The following is a 14,354-nucleotide window of genomic DNA, read 5'->3' as shown; positions in this document are numbered from 1 at the left end:
CTACAACGACGTCATTACACAAAAAGCTGTCAATAAGAAATTAAATTGGTATTATTTGTATTTTTGTTACTAAAATATTTTCTTTTCCAAAATCAAACTAATCAATTGAATGATGTACAGCAGAATTTAAAACAAATACCGACTTGTGTTTTGTATTTCGTTTGATATGCTTTCATTTACCATTCTACTAATTGTGCTTGCTCTATGTTCATTTCAAGAATGGTGACCTATGTAGTTTCTTTCTTTTTCAAGAGGTGTTATAATGCCAAATATGTCATCACACTATTTAAAAAATCAGGATATGTGAAATAAATCAATAGGTATCACTTTCGTCTTTCTCATCTTGATTTACTGTCCATATTTAAACGTCTTTCAACAAGAATGTATTCATTATGAAGCTACTTGTGGAGACCCACGTTTTATCATTTATAATGACACATACACACGCACACACACACCACCACCACCACCATCACCACCACCACCACCACCACAGAGCTGTCGAAAGCTTTACTTATATATTTGTGATCTTTGGGTACATGTATATCTTTACATGGAATGAAACGTACTGGCGTTTCACGTTCTAGATAAACATTTTTACGTAAACTGTGATGTAATTTTGAGCGACGTAGATCAGGATCTTTCGTTGGATCTTACGCCGGGAGCCGATGTTCTGTGTTCTCTTTGAAGTAAATAGATGATAAACAGTGAATGTTTGAAGATAAAACAGTGCAAATAGTTATGTCTAAATGTATTTCAATTCTATCCTACAACAAAGATAAAACAAAATATCGTTTTTATTCAGTCACGGGCCCAGTGCAAGCGCCTGTTAAAAAATCAACAGCATTCTTTCCAAGTCTCCTAGAGCAGGCATCAATTCATTGAGCCCAAAAACGGACCTGTTTTTCACTAGTTTCTGGACCTAACTTGGAAATTGCAGTAATTTAAATATGAAAAGAATAAACAAGATTCATATCCAATTGACTCACTCGCCTCAGAATATGTTTTACATAAAGGAATATTCTCTAGGGCCTCATAATAACCATTGTCTAATAACTCCATTGCTGACATAGTGATTCACACACGTCCCAGGGCAAACTCCTTTAATAATATTACCTACCCTGACTTAAACTTTCCTTGCACCAGATGGCCTTAGCTTAATCTATTATTCGGACACACTCATCCCATCAAGGAAAAATAATGATAGGTCCATTATACTTGTGATATTGGTCAATGAACAAGGGGGTGAACTGAACTTTACAGTGAAAAACCCAGTGTTATTTTAGAACAAGCCAAGAATGATCAATGTCACTCAAACTTCATTTCTTCATTCAGCTTGATGTGGAAACATTTAGATATTTGCCTTATTTTGAAAGCGAAATTGCTTCATGACCCCGAATATTTATCACACATATATTTTTATTGAAATACAATCAGTACATCGAGCATATGGCATACAGTCAATGTGTCTCGTGGCTGTGACATTTCGGGATTTTGAAAGCAGTAGAGGACGGATACATATAAAATAATGCATGTTAATAGTAGATGTTAAATTTTCTACGAACAATATATTTGACAATGGAGAGTTGGACCGACAAGCACTATTTTTAAGCCGACAGGTACGTATAATTAAGCATTGAATCATTGAATCAAACTGCTATACCCAAATAGTTCCAGACTAAAAAATGTAACAATTAATGCATACAGATTTGAAAGAACGAATTAGAAAAACTGAATTTTCATTGTAAGGACTATTATATTATTGTCTTCAGTATTTTTTATAAGTCTGCTATTATCGTACTTTGTAACCAGAGACTAAATGTCATATTTCGTTCTGACTTTCGTTGAGCAACTGCTTCGAAAAAATCTTTCTCAAGGTAGAAACATTAAAAGATATGTTCAATACCACTTCGTATCGTGGCATAATTGTTAGTGCTAGTCACAGAAAATATTTAAGTAACTTGAGCGTTTCATCAAGTCTTTAAATATTGAGACTGGTAGACAATTAGGAGAATAATAACATACACAAATGCTTGAGCTGTGCGTAAATAATGAGAGCGAATATGATATAGTTTTTTCGTAATCTTTCCTCTATACCTCTCACATAGACCATCGTATGTTGGTCCTTATTGTTGTTAGAAACCAAGCATTTACAAATTACTAGAATTACCCAAAAATGAAAATTTAACAACTTTAAAATACCTATATCAATAATTGAATTTATCATTCCCAATAAGATTACCTTCTCTTGACGTCGAGTATTTTGTCTGTCTGTGTGTCTGTCTCCGATGATTTACTTGCACAGTTTTATTTATGTATTGATTCATTGATGCAAAAAGACCATTTTATATCAATTATGGATTATGTTGACTATGTTGCCTTTTGCACACATCATATCAAAAATTATTTTGTTGTTATTCAGACTTTGTCATCTGCATATGCAGAAAATGTAAAGACTAAGCCTCGTTGGTTGTGATCGCTCATTTAGTGAAGAAGATCACAAGTGCAAGGGACATGCCTTTAATTTTTTCTGGATGTGGTGAGTGTTTCAGAATAAGAGTAAACACTAAGGCCACCTCGGCATGTTCGTGTTTCGTTATTGACAATAAAATGTTGGCCTACATCTATTTCATGTGGATTGATCGTTTCAGATGTTATTGTCATGGCAATTTCATGTCAGAAAGTCAAATAAGTTACAGATAGGAGATATTCATGTTGAAAGAAGTATAATTATCAAACGTAAATCACTGTAATAATGATGAGGCAAATATAACTAGTTTCGTCACTGCTGGCATCATTATAGTATATGGGTTTACATAGGATTGAATTGCAGTTTATTCTAGAGGAAACGATTACACACTTTTAGGTTATTCCTCCATCTAGATTTTAAAACCGATTTCGAAGCAATTTTCTGAGAGGTAGCATAGGTCACCGTGCTTTAATAAACATGTAGCAACAATAAGTATCAGAATAATAAATGATACCATATCGTACGATATGAAAACACAGGCCGTTTATTTTTATATTTATTTAGTAGTGAAACACATTACCCAAATGAGTCATTTGTTTAAAAAAATCAAACATTTTAATAACCAAAATAAAAACGCACCAGTATTATTTATTTTGGACAGGTTTTTGTTTCAGAATAGTGTGGTCTGAAAGCAGCACTGCTTTTAATCACTTTACCGCATGTTGGAGAAAAACTTGGTAAAAGTAGAGGAAAATATAAGAGAACGTGGCATTTAGCTATATTGAAATGGTATGGACTGGCACACCTAATTTATCGTACTAGTATGTGAAAAATAAACAAACAACAACAAGAACAACATCAAGACAAGACTATTCCACTTACATAAGGATATAACCACTTTCTTTACTACTATAACGACACGATAATTACGAGTCCAAGCTCCGTAAAATATTTTTTGGTCACTTTCATTGCAACTGCATGCAAATAAAAAATCACGAAACGACTTCTGTACTCTGTGATAAATACCCCACCCCAGCCACATCCTACCCACACCCCTCAAAAACAATGCTGGTCTACCATCCTTAATACTCTGTGAAAAATAAACCGAAACCGCCACCATGTCTGATATCGTAGAACAGAACCACTTTTCCAAGTGAGAAATAAAAACAAAATAAGATCGTCTTTTTCCTCACTATTTGACGAACTTACTTACAACGTAGAAATGTAGAAAGTGATTTAGAAGAGCAGAACAATTTTAGAAGCTGAAAACGTGTCAAAATAGAAATTCATTACTTTATTGAATACTATTCAGGTCATACAATCGACAAGACGAAGAGCAGATGATGTGCTTCACCTTGCTTAGTAAATACAACCCAACGATTCAAGGATAAACAGAGCTATATAAAATAATCCAAATAAAATAATTCAAAAATATCAGGATAATTCTGACACTTTTAATTTGAACTTGAACAATCAAGAGATATAAAAAGATGAATGATTTCAACATAAAAATTACTTGCCTGGAAAAAACAATATCAAAAGGTAACAGCAGCACAGTTTTCGCGCCGGATAAAAAGGAAACGAAAATATAGAGAAACTTGGAGGTAGACGAGTTGATGATAAGATCTATGAAAGTAACATGAACTCTGTCTATTCGTTTTAGATTGGACTGATACAAATCATTACGACATAATAGATTTCGTTCAAAGAATTCTACAAAATATCGCAAGCGGCATATGCAAAACAATTATGAAGATCGGAAAGTGTCCTCTTAATATCAGTGTGGTGCTTTGTGGTTTTTAAATAAACAGACAACATAATAAAACAAACGAGGAAGCATTTAAATGATTTGGAACAAAGGTGTACACTAGATACAGGTACTCTCGAGACAGAAATGGATAGAAAGACATGCATTAAGTGTTAGTCTTGATGAAATTAATACCGACAGAAAGGAAAAAGAAATATTCAAAATTGAATCAAAGACAGAAAATGAACGTAGCCATGAGTATCATGTCTAGGTCATATTAACTGAATGTTTTAAATGTAAGCTTGTAATTGATAATGTATTTGAAGTAATGAATCCATTAATATATAATTGTGTAAGTGAATAACACTAAGAAAAGCAATATATATAATTTAATTAGCTGCAATGTTCGGATACATTTATGCTAATATATGTTGAGATAAATACAAGTTACACTCTATAGATGGAAGAGATTGTCATTAAACCAGTAAAGCAGGATCGTTCAGAATGTTAGTCAATTTTAATATTGACAATTTAAACCTTTCAATACTTACATCCTCAACAGATATTATACAAAACTCAGTGCCTTAAATTTATAGCGTAAATGAAACATATGCACACTATATGGAAGAGAACTCTGTTTTAACCATTTGAACGTGACATAGAAAGATGACATCTTCAGTCAGCGTGTGATATAAATACTAGAAGTATTAACGTTTCTTCCTCTGAAATGCAGCATGCAGCGTCCTGAGCAATTACTTGAGAAGAATCAATAAGTAACCATTTCGCATTTCAAAATAAAAATAACTTTATTTTCAAGTTATTTAATCTGCTGAAAAAATAAAATTAAGGATAAAGGAAATGAAGAATACGTAAAGACCATTGAACAAAACATTATCATTAAGAAACTGTTCTAGTGTATAGCTGGATATGGAAATGTTTAACAGGTGTGTCCATGTTTTTAAGATGCATAAGTGGCAATAAACAAAAAGGGGTGGGATTTAAATACTAATTATCCATGTCGACGCGATGCTAAGACCGAATGAACAATTCATTACAAATTCATCTGAATCGGCCTTGTCATTATGCCATTGGTTATGAGACAACGAAACACTCTAGGTGAAAAGTCGATAAATTATATACACTGTAATTAATAATTTTATATTGTTCTAGAAACGAAACCTCCAGATTTGTTGGTACTATCTCTTGGCCTTCCTAGAATACTTTGTATGAAAATTCTCTTAGCGGTATAATATTAAGTCGCATATCAAATCACTAGTATTTAAATACATTACATTTCCAGCTAAATATTGAACTTGCAGAAACACTGAGGATTTCACAAGCAGCACCGTGTTAGTTTTATATAATAAATAAAGGAAAAGGAGGATTTTGACTAGGGTTGGACATATAATATGTCGCCTCGTTCTTTTCTACGTTATTTGGACATGTAATTTCAACAATGTTGGGGTAGTAATATAATCAAAACTAAAAGTACATAGATAACATCTATATTTGCTGGTGGTGAAATCTTTCATAGATTTTATCTCCTGTACAACATTCTTGTCATCTATTGTAACTGAGGCATTGTAATCTTTAAGAGGATAATTTGGTCATTTTGTCATCCATTCACTAGAATATGAAACAAATTGTCCATGACAAAGATAACTGCTGCTAATGTTTTCCTTATCTACCTACTGCTGCAGATACTAACTATTTGAATTATCATGATTAGAGTTGTTTGGAAATGAAGAACATAAGCATGTATTTCACCAATTGCATAATAATGTTAAAGCAATCGAATTGTAACAGTGAAATGAAAAAAGCAAACGCGTGAAGAACCAGTGTCAGAAATACCTGGCAAGATGATATGGAAATAACATTGAACTGCTGTCATATCACATATAGAGGAAAGAAATATGTTGTTAATGACAAGAATAATTAGAGAATTATGCGTCCATTTAAAATGTTCTAAAGGATGCGAACAAGACGTATGATACAAGTGGAGATATTACAAGTAGATTATTAAACGTTGTTAAAGAATACAAGGTTTCCTAATAAGAATATGTCTTACCATGAAAGTCATCGGTGTGAATCTGTTTTCAAGATCTGAATAAGATGGGCATTGTGAAAGATGACAAGCGTATTCTACCTGACTCTTCTGCCAAACACACACACACACACATACACGTTCTTGTGAAACCTACAAAATGGGGATATATGATTGTGACCATGAAAACGGGGACGTTTTTATTTTAACAAATAATGGGGGAAACAGATTAATTTTGCTACGCATTTGATATATGCATCTAAATATTGCAGTAATCTCACCTCATAAACACAGTTCCCATCGCTATTAAGACACTAATGACTGTTGTCATCGGGCCCTTAGAGATAGGGCAAAACAAGGAACTTAAAGCCAGAAAGTAATCAAGCAAACATGAAGGAAGAAAGGCAGAGAGAGGACAATGTCGATAGATCGAGAGAGAGAGAGAGAGAGAGAGAGAGAGAGAGAATATAAAAAGGTACTGACTAAACCAGGAAAGATTGAGAAGTGTTCAATGATTTACCTTTGAGTAAAACGAAATTTATATTATTGTTTTGTTTCACATTATTTGTACTTCAGCTAGCATGCACATTTAAGATACATCAATAAACACTGAATAAGAGTATGAACAATTGTATTTTCAGCATCTTAGCTGGTGTCATGTACAAGATCTTACAAATCTTATTTTCATTTCCTATTTGCTCAAGCTTGTCTTGTTGGATTTAACTTTAACGTGGATGATTGGAGGAGAGGATGTTATTATATTTTGTTACCATATAGACTATTCGTTATTATGCTTCTAGCCACATTCGAATGAATTAAAATCAATGTTGATTTTTTCCTATGTATTTCTTCTCCAAATTTGAATGGCTCAGAATTAAATATAAGTTAAATATACAATAATAGATGAACGACTAGAATATCTTAAACAGTGTATAATATCCGTTCTAATTTGGCGAAATGTGTTCTGAACGTTGGACTAGCCATTAACTTACATGTATATCGATATTGCGCTCTCTGTTAAAAATAAACTATTTCATGTATATTTGTCTATGTTTACATAAATGAATTCAATCCTGTTAGCTCTTCTTGATGCCATCTTCGGTGAATATTTCTGAAGCAAAGTGTGCAAGCCGACAGCAAAACTGTGTGAATTTTTACCGCATAAACGTGGATACAACAAGGGTATTTCTTTCCAAGAAAGTCATTGATGTGAATCTGTTTTCAAGAAGAGTCACACACACACACACACACACACACACACACACACACACACACACACACACACACACACACACACACACACTCTCTCTCTCTCTCTCTGTCTTGTAAAACATACAAAACGGGTACATATGACTTTTACCATCAAAACGGGGAGATTTTTATCTTAACAAATTATGATCCATAAAGATCTATTTTACTATGCATTTGACATACACATCTAAATATTACAGTAATCTCACCTCATGAACACAGATCCCATCCAAATTAACAAACTAATGTCATCGGGTCCTTAGAGATAGGGCAAAACAAGGGACATACAGCCAGAAAGAAATCAAGCAAACAAGACGGAAGAAAGACAGACAGAAGGAACATAGCCTAGAGAGAGGGAGAGAGACATACATACAGACAGAAAGAGAGAATATTAAAAGGTACTGACTAAAAGTGGTAAGAATGAGAAATGTTTGATAATTTACGTGAGTGAAACAAAATTTATATTATTATTTTCTTTCACATTATTTGTACTTCAGCCAGAAAGCATATTTAAGATACATCGAGAAACACTAACTATGAGTATGAGCACTTGTACTTTCAGCGTCGTGACTGGTGTCATGTACAAGTTTTTACAAAACTTCTTTTTATTTCTTATTGGCTCAAGCTTAACTTGTCGGATTGACTTAAAATCGTCTTGCCCGAGATGGCCTTAGCTTTTTCTGTTATTTTGACACACTCAACCCATCCACACAAAAATAATCGTATGTCCCTTTGACCTGTGATATTTTTCACTGAACAAGGCGCTAAACTGAACGTGCCACTGAACTATTAGACCACAACGAAGAAGGTTTCCAAAATTTCACATGCGCTGATAGTAAATTCTGAATAACTGTGCTACACAACCATGCTCTTGTAATTTCTGACTATACCCACTGTTTGATGTACAGACTCTATTTTTTCACGACATTTATGTAGGGATAGGCATTCGGGAGTATTTTTGCTTTCTAACGAGTTTTTGATCAAAGTTCAAACAAGAAGCGAAGTCGGATATTCAATAATAATTTTGAAATCAATCATTAGAAAAAGTAGCTTTAAGTTCGTAATTAGTTCCTGTAATAGGAATGTGTCAGATATAAAGACAACACTAACTCAGTAGCAATCAAATCAACGGCTACCAAGTCTTCGAGCTAAATTATTTTTTGTAATAACCTCAGGACCATTAGATCAAAGAAAAAGATTGTCTTGTGGGATTTTAAAAGTTTCTAATCTCCTAACTTAGTTTGATTGTCAAACAATCGCATGGGCACTGCTGCATATATTTAACAAGCAATATATTACCACGTTCGAGTAAGTAATAGACAGAATATTGTTTTTCGAGGCTGTTCATGTAAGTACAAAGCATATGAAATATGTCTAAAAGAGATGATACTCTTTCTCCATTCAAATGATACCTGCTTCAATTTTGTACACAATGAAGAATTTTGATGTGGATAAAATTTAGCAGACGATCTTTAAACGTTGAGGGATTTACAGACGGGGTCCTGCAGGGAGCTAAAGTATTAATGCTTTTAAGTGTCTTTCAAGACCTTCAAACTAAAATGCAGCATTTCTTTGGCGGGCTCAATGTTCCTTTCAGACAAATTATAATGATCCGTAATCTCGAAGATACCCGATCTTCATTTTAAACAACCCCGTGAGTCGCCCTGTCCACAATACTGAAACTACTCTTGTAAAAATAGTTAATGACATTCTCTCTGCGTCGGAGAGCGGTTAGTTTACAGTCCTCACCCTCCTTGATTTGTCAGCAGCATTTGACACAATAAACCGTGATATATTACTTCACCGTTTCCAGCATGTATTTGGCATTCATAATACAGCCTTAATGTGTTTCAAGTCCTACTTGGTCAACAGGACACAAATTGTATCTGCAAATGGAATACAACCCACTCCAGTTGATCTATGTTGTCGTGTTCCACAGGTGTCTGTTCTTGGACCTGTTATCTTCATTCTGTACACTCAGTCGCTGTCAAGTGTCATAGATCATCATCCAGTGTCTCACCAATTGTACGCTGATGACACCCAAATACACAAATCTAGCCACCCAACTGACGTTGATGCTACCATCCAAGGTGTTGAGATGTGCATTTCTGATGTGAAATCATGGATGACATGTAACAAGCTGCAGATGAATGAGGATAAAACTGAGGCCATTCTGATCACAACACAAAGACTTTCTCATTCACATCTTTTACCTCGAACAATAAATAACAGCAACGCCAACATTAAATTCACACAATCAGTACGAAACCTAGGTGTCACTCTGGACAGTACCCTCACATTGTACCAACATGTCATGAACATATGCAAGGCTGCATGTCTTGAGCTGAGTCGCATCATCTCAATTCGCAAATATCTTTCAGGTGATGCCACTAAAACACTTGTGTGCTCATTAGTACTTCCAAGACTGGACTTTTGTAAGTCAGTCCTGTCTGGTTCATTTGAATATCTACTCCAGAAACGTCAAAAAGTTTAAAACACAGCTCTTCCGATCATACTAAGAGTATCACGACCAGAGCACACCTCCCCGCTGTTGTGTACCCTACACTGGCTATCCATTGGATCCAGAATCAAACACAAAATTTGTTCTCTGTGCTACGTTTCACTGTCGGACTCTAGTCCAACATACCTATCTGACCTCACCCATGTGTACACACCAGCAAGATATTTAAGCTCCTCTTCTGACTATCATATTGACAGCGTTCTTTTGCATACCAGGGCCCAGCAACGTGGAATGAATTGCCAACTTAACTTAGACACAAAGACACAGTGATCACATTCAATAGGGCTCTCAAAGCTCACTTATTTCGACTGCAAGAACAAACTTAAAGACCTAATAATGTTTCCTACCTGTAATATTCTCAGTATGTCTTTTATTTTTTAATTTTGTTCTAATTTCATGTTGTTTGTTTTTGTAATAATATTATTATATGTTTTTATCTTATAGGTGTTGTCTAAAGTTGTAAAGCGCTTCGAGCTTCTAAAGATTAGGCGCTATACAAAGTCCTCATTATTATTATTATTATTATTATTATTATTATTATTATTATTATATCGCAACTGTTAAAGCGCCAACCCAATGATATTGAAGTTCATGACACTTTAGAAATTTCGGAGATTTAAATACGGAATCTGCGCAAGGTATAATAACTTATTTTTTTCTTGTGTGAAACTAATAACTTTGAACTTCCTGATTAACTGAGAAAGGTGATCAGCGTTGTATACTGGACTGCATTTTAGTATCGTTGTAAATTTTCCGGTACTTAACATTATTTCTGGATTTGATATTTTCAGATTTTGTGTACCTTTTTATGTTATTTGTCTTCTTTTATAAATGATGAAAATGGAATTTTATGTACATTGTATTACATATTCTTCGTGGATAATCCTAGTTAGCAATGCACTCGAGTATGCCAAAGAGTCACATGGGTCTGATTTTACCTAATATAGTAACTTTCTGTTACGTCACAATTACGGTTACGGGATCTGAATAAATCAAGGACATCAACCGAAAGGTTCGACTCCAGGAAAACAATTGTCTCCTAAGTCCTCTTAATTTTCCTTTAAAAACTCTCAGGAGTCTAAACACAGCAACCATTCCCCAACAAAAGAACCTAAGCTGCTCATGTTTCATTGCTTGTACGAAACTATGTTTTACGCCCATACTTATGCAGCACAGAACATATGGATGAATATTATCTTTTCTCATTTCTTAAAATGTAATATTTTGCCACATTTTGCAATACATAACAATATTGTTAACTGAGATGCTAAGGAAGGTGCTTGTTGAAATATATGTATATATGCAGATATTATTCTTATTCCGATCGTGGACTCACGATTGTACGTTTACATGCATGTGTAACTCCATTAATAGAACAGGGAATTTCGTTGCCATTCAAAAAGAGTTTCAACTTTCGATAATAATTGATATGGATATATAAATATGCAATACGTTTCTATAACATTTGATCAATCCGTTAGGTCGGTATGGGAGGGGAGGGAACTAGGATGTTATTTGCAATCGTATATGTAACGCATGTTCTGTTTATTGCAATTAACATCAAAATAGTGAAAGTAAAATTTGGGAATAATAATAAGAAAACAAAACAAACAAAATAAAAATGTAGTATCATACTTTCAATAAAATATACATATTAATTTTAAACTATCTCCATTCAGACAAACAAATTAAAACTGCATCCGTTTCAAACCAAATACTGACAGCAAAATTAAAAGGTTCTATAAATTGATCATAACTGTGTCCCTTTATGAAGAAGGAATATTGAAATAACTAAAGCGGTGTATTGCGAAAGTCGCAATTAACACGAATCAATATGGATCTACATCAGTTTGCAGTACCCTATTTGTACAAATATTTTTTATTCCCGCGACATCTTTATAATTTTGTATCATTCTTACTGTAAAAGTTTTCTCCTTATTTTCATGTCTGCATGTAACATGGATGTATGATATCCGGCATATGCAAACCAATTTATTCCTTCAGCAAAATTGGTGGATCCGTAGATTCCATTTAAGTTTGAAGTATGGCAAGTATTGTACCACCAACCGCCTTTGTATTTACTGGCACAATTTGACGAATTGTCTTTGTCCTTGTCCCAATCCTTGGTGGTGAATTTCATATCAGCATGATAAGAGAAAGAGTCGCCTGCTGTTCCACTGTAGCCTTTTACGATGAGACGATATCCACTACTTTCGTCTCCAACCGAGAAAGTATCATACATGGCAAAGCTGGTATTTGTATTTGAAACAGCCACGTTTATATGCAGCTGATAATCGGCCTGAGCCGTGAGGTCATGTATATTGTCATTTCCGAGCCACATGTTTCCATTTGGATCACCAAAACCCTCTTTATAATCAATCCACTCACGAAAGAAATCAACATCTCCGCTGATTCTTCGCTGAATGACAGTCCATCTTCCACCGGCTGTACGCATGTCACATCGAACGTAGATACCATTAGGATGTCCTTTGGGATAAATAATGTAGCCTCCAGTCTTTGTAAAACCCATTTGGTAAATGTCCTGGCAGTCAATTGGTTTTCCAAAAGAGACATTTTGGCATGTAGATGAAGTGACGTTTCCACAATTAATTTGAGGATGTCCTCTTGTAAACAATTTAGAGAACGTCAGGAAAGCGAAGAATAAGCGAACCATTGTCATAGTAAAGAACACTGAACAAAACATTCTCAGTTAAGGATTGTTCTAGCATATAGCTGGATGTGGAAAGGTTTAAGAGGGCTGTCCATATTTATATGAAACATAAGTGGGAATGCACAAAAAGGGGGTGTTGCTTGAATAATAATTATCCATTTCGACGGATTGATTTCATTGGGTAAGAATACTAAGAAGGATGTAAACAGTCCATTATAAATTCATCCGAATAGACTTTGTAAGCATAAAATATAACTATTTTTCTAGACGAGAAATTATTTTTTCTCCAATGAGGGGAATTGCAGCCCAACTAACACAGTGAGTTGCACAAATTAACCTCACTACGAATATGGTGATACTCAAATAGAAAATTAAGTTCTGGCATACAGAAATAACATAACTAAACACTGCAGCTAAAAACTAGTTCAATATACACCAAAACTAATATTTTCATATTTTCATAGAAATGAAACCCACAGAGCTATCTGTACTATCTCTTGGCCTTCATAAACTGCTTTGGATGACATTTTGTTTGCTATATAATATTAAGTTCCGTACTAAATCAGTAATAATGGGAAAAAATATTAACTAGGTTTTGAAATACAACCTGTCGCCTCATTCTTTTCTGCCTTATTTGGACACGTAATATCATCAACTTTGGGCTAACAATATAACCAAAAGAAAATAATGAAAAGCTCCTTCTGCTGCAGGTGAACACTCTTATAGTTTTGTCTCGTATACATCATTTTTGACATGCATTGTGATTGAGGTATTGCAATCGTTTCAAACCAAAGAAAAATAATGGTCATTTTGCTATCCATTCACTAGAAGTTAAAATAAGTTATCAATGAGAACGGCTGCTAATATTTCGATTATATACCTACTGCTGCAGATTGTATCTATTGCAATGTCAATGACATGGGATTTTTGGAAATGTGGAGCATAACCCGACACTTGCATAACAATGGTTCAACAATTACAATTGTAACAGTGAAATGAAAAAAGCGAAAAAGTGAAGAATCCATAGTAGAAATACTTTTCAAGACGACATTGGAAAAATATTAAATATATATCACATACGGTTGAAAGAAATATGGTGTGAAAAGTACTTATTAGTGAATGCTATTTCCATTGAAGCTCTTCTCTGGGATGCTGAAATGACATATGCTGCAAGATGAGATATTGCGCCTGAATTCGTTTGAGAAAATCCCTGTGGGGAATCTGTTTTCACGATCTGAATAAAATGGGCATTGTGAAACATGATATTTGCCTTCTGTCTCACACTCACACGCACACAATGCTCAGTATATACGCCACTCGAAAGCCATTAAGAGATGCGTTGGTTACTCAATGGCTTCGTGTAATGCAACTGTAGTGGGATGTTTTATGTCATTTGATTACGGCTGAATTCCATTTCTGAATTAAATTGTCTTTATGATATTTTCAGATGGTAAATACTACATTTACAGTAATAGGTAAAATAGGACAACTTTGTCATCACCTACAGGCTATACGTACCTTTTATAACCCAAACCATAAGGGAAGTGTATGCTATTAAAATTTGTAACACATTTTGACTTACCTGGTTCATCGAGTTATTTTCAGTGTTCATTGCATTGTCATGGATATAAATTACCATCCAGCATAATC

The 14,354-nt window shown here is 34.3% G+C and overlaps 1 pseudogene; it reads right to left on the bottom strand.

Annotated features, from left to right (window-relative positions):
• Positions 1-11,655: 11,655 nt before the first annotated feature.
• LOC149793739 (microfibril-associated glycoprotein 4 pseudogene) lies at positions 11,656-12,765 on the bottom strand (annotated as a pseudogene).
• Between the last annotated feature and the right edge of the window lie 1,589 nt (positions 12,766-14,354).

This window comes from Sinohyriopsis cumingii, chromosome 8 (genome assembly GCF_028554795.1).
Source record: "Sinohyriopsis cumingii isolate HCF-2022 chromosome 8, ASM2855479v2, whole genome shotgun sequence".
Classification (NCBI taxonomy): Eukaryota; Metazoa; Mollusca; class Bivalvia; order Unionida; family Unionidae; genus Sinohyriopsis; species Sinohyriopsis cumingii.
The sequence above is the reverse complement of the archived record's forward strand: the minus strand, read 5'-3'. Positions and strand labels throughout refer to the sequence as shown.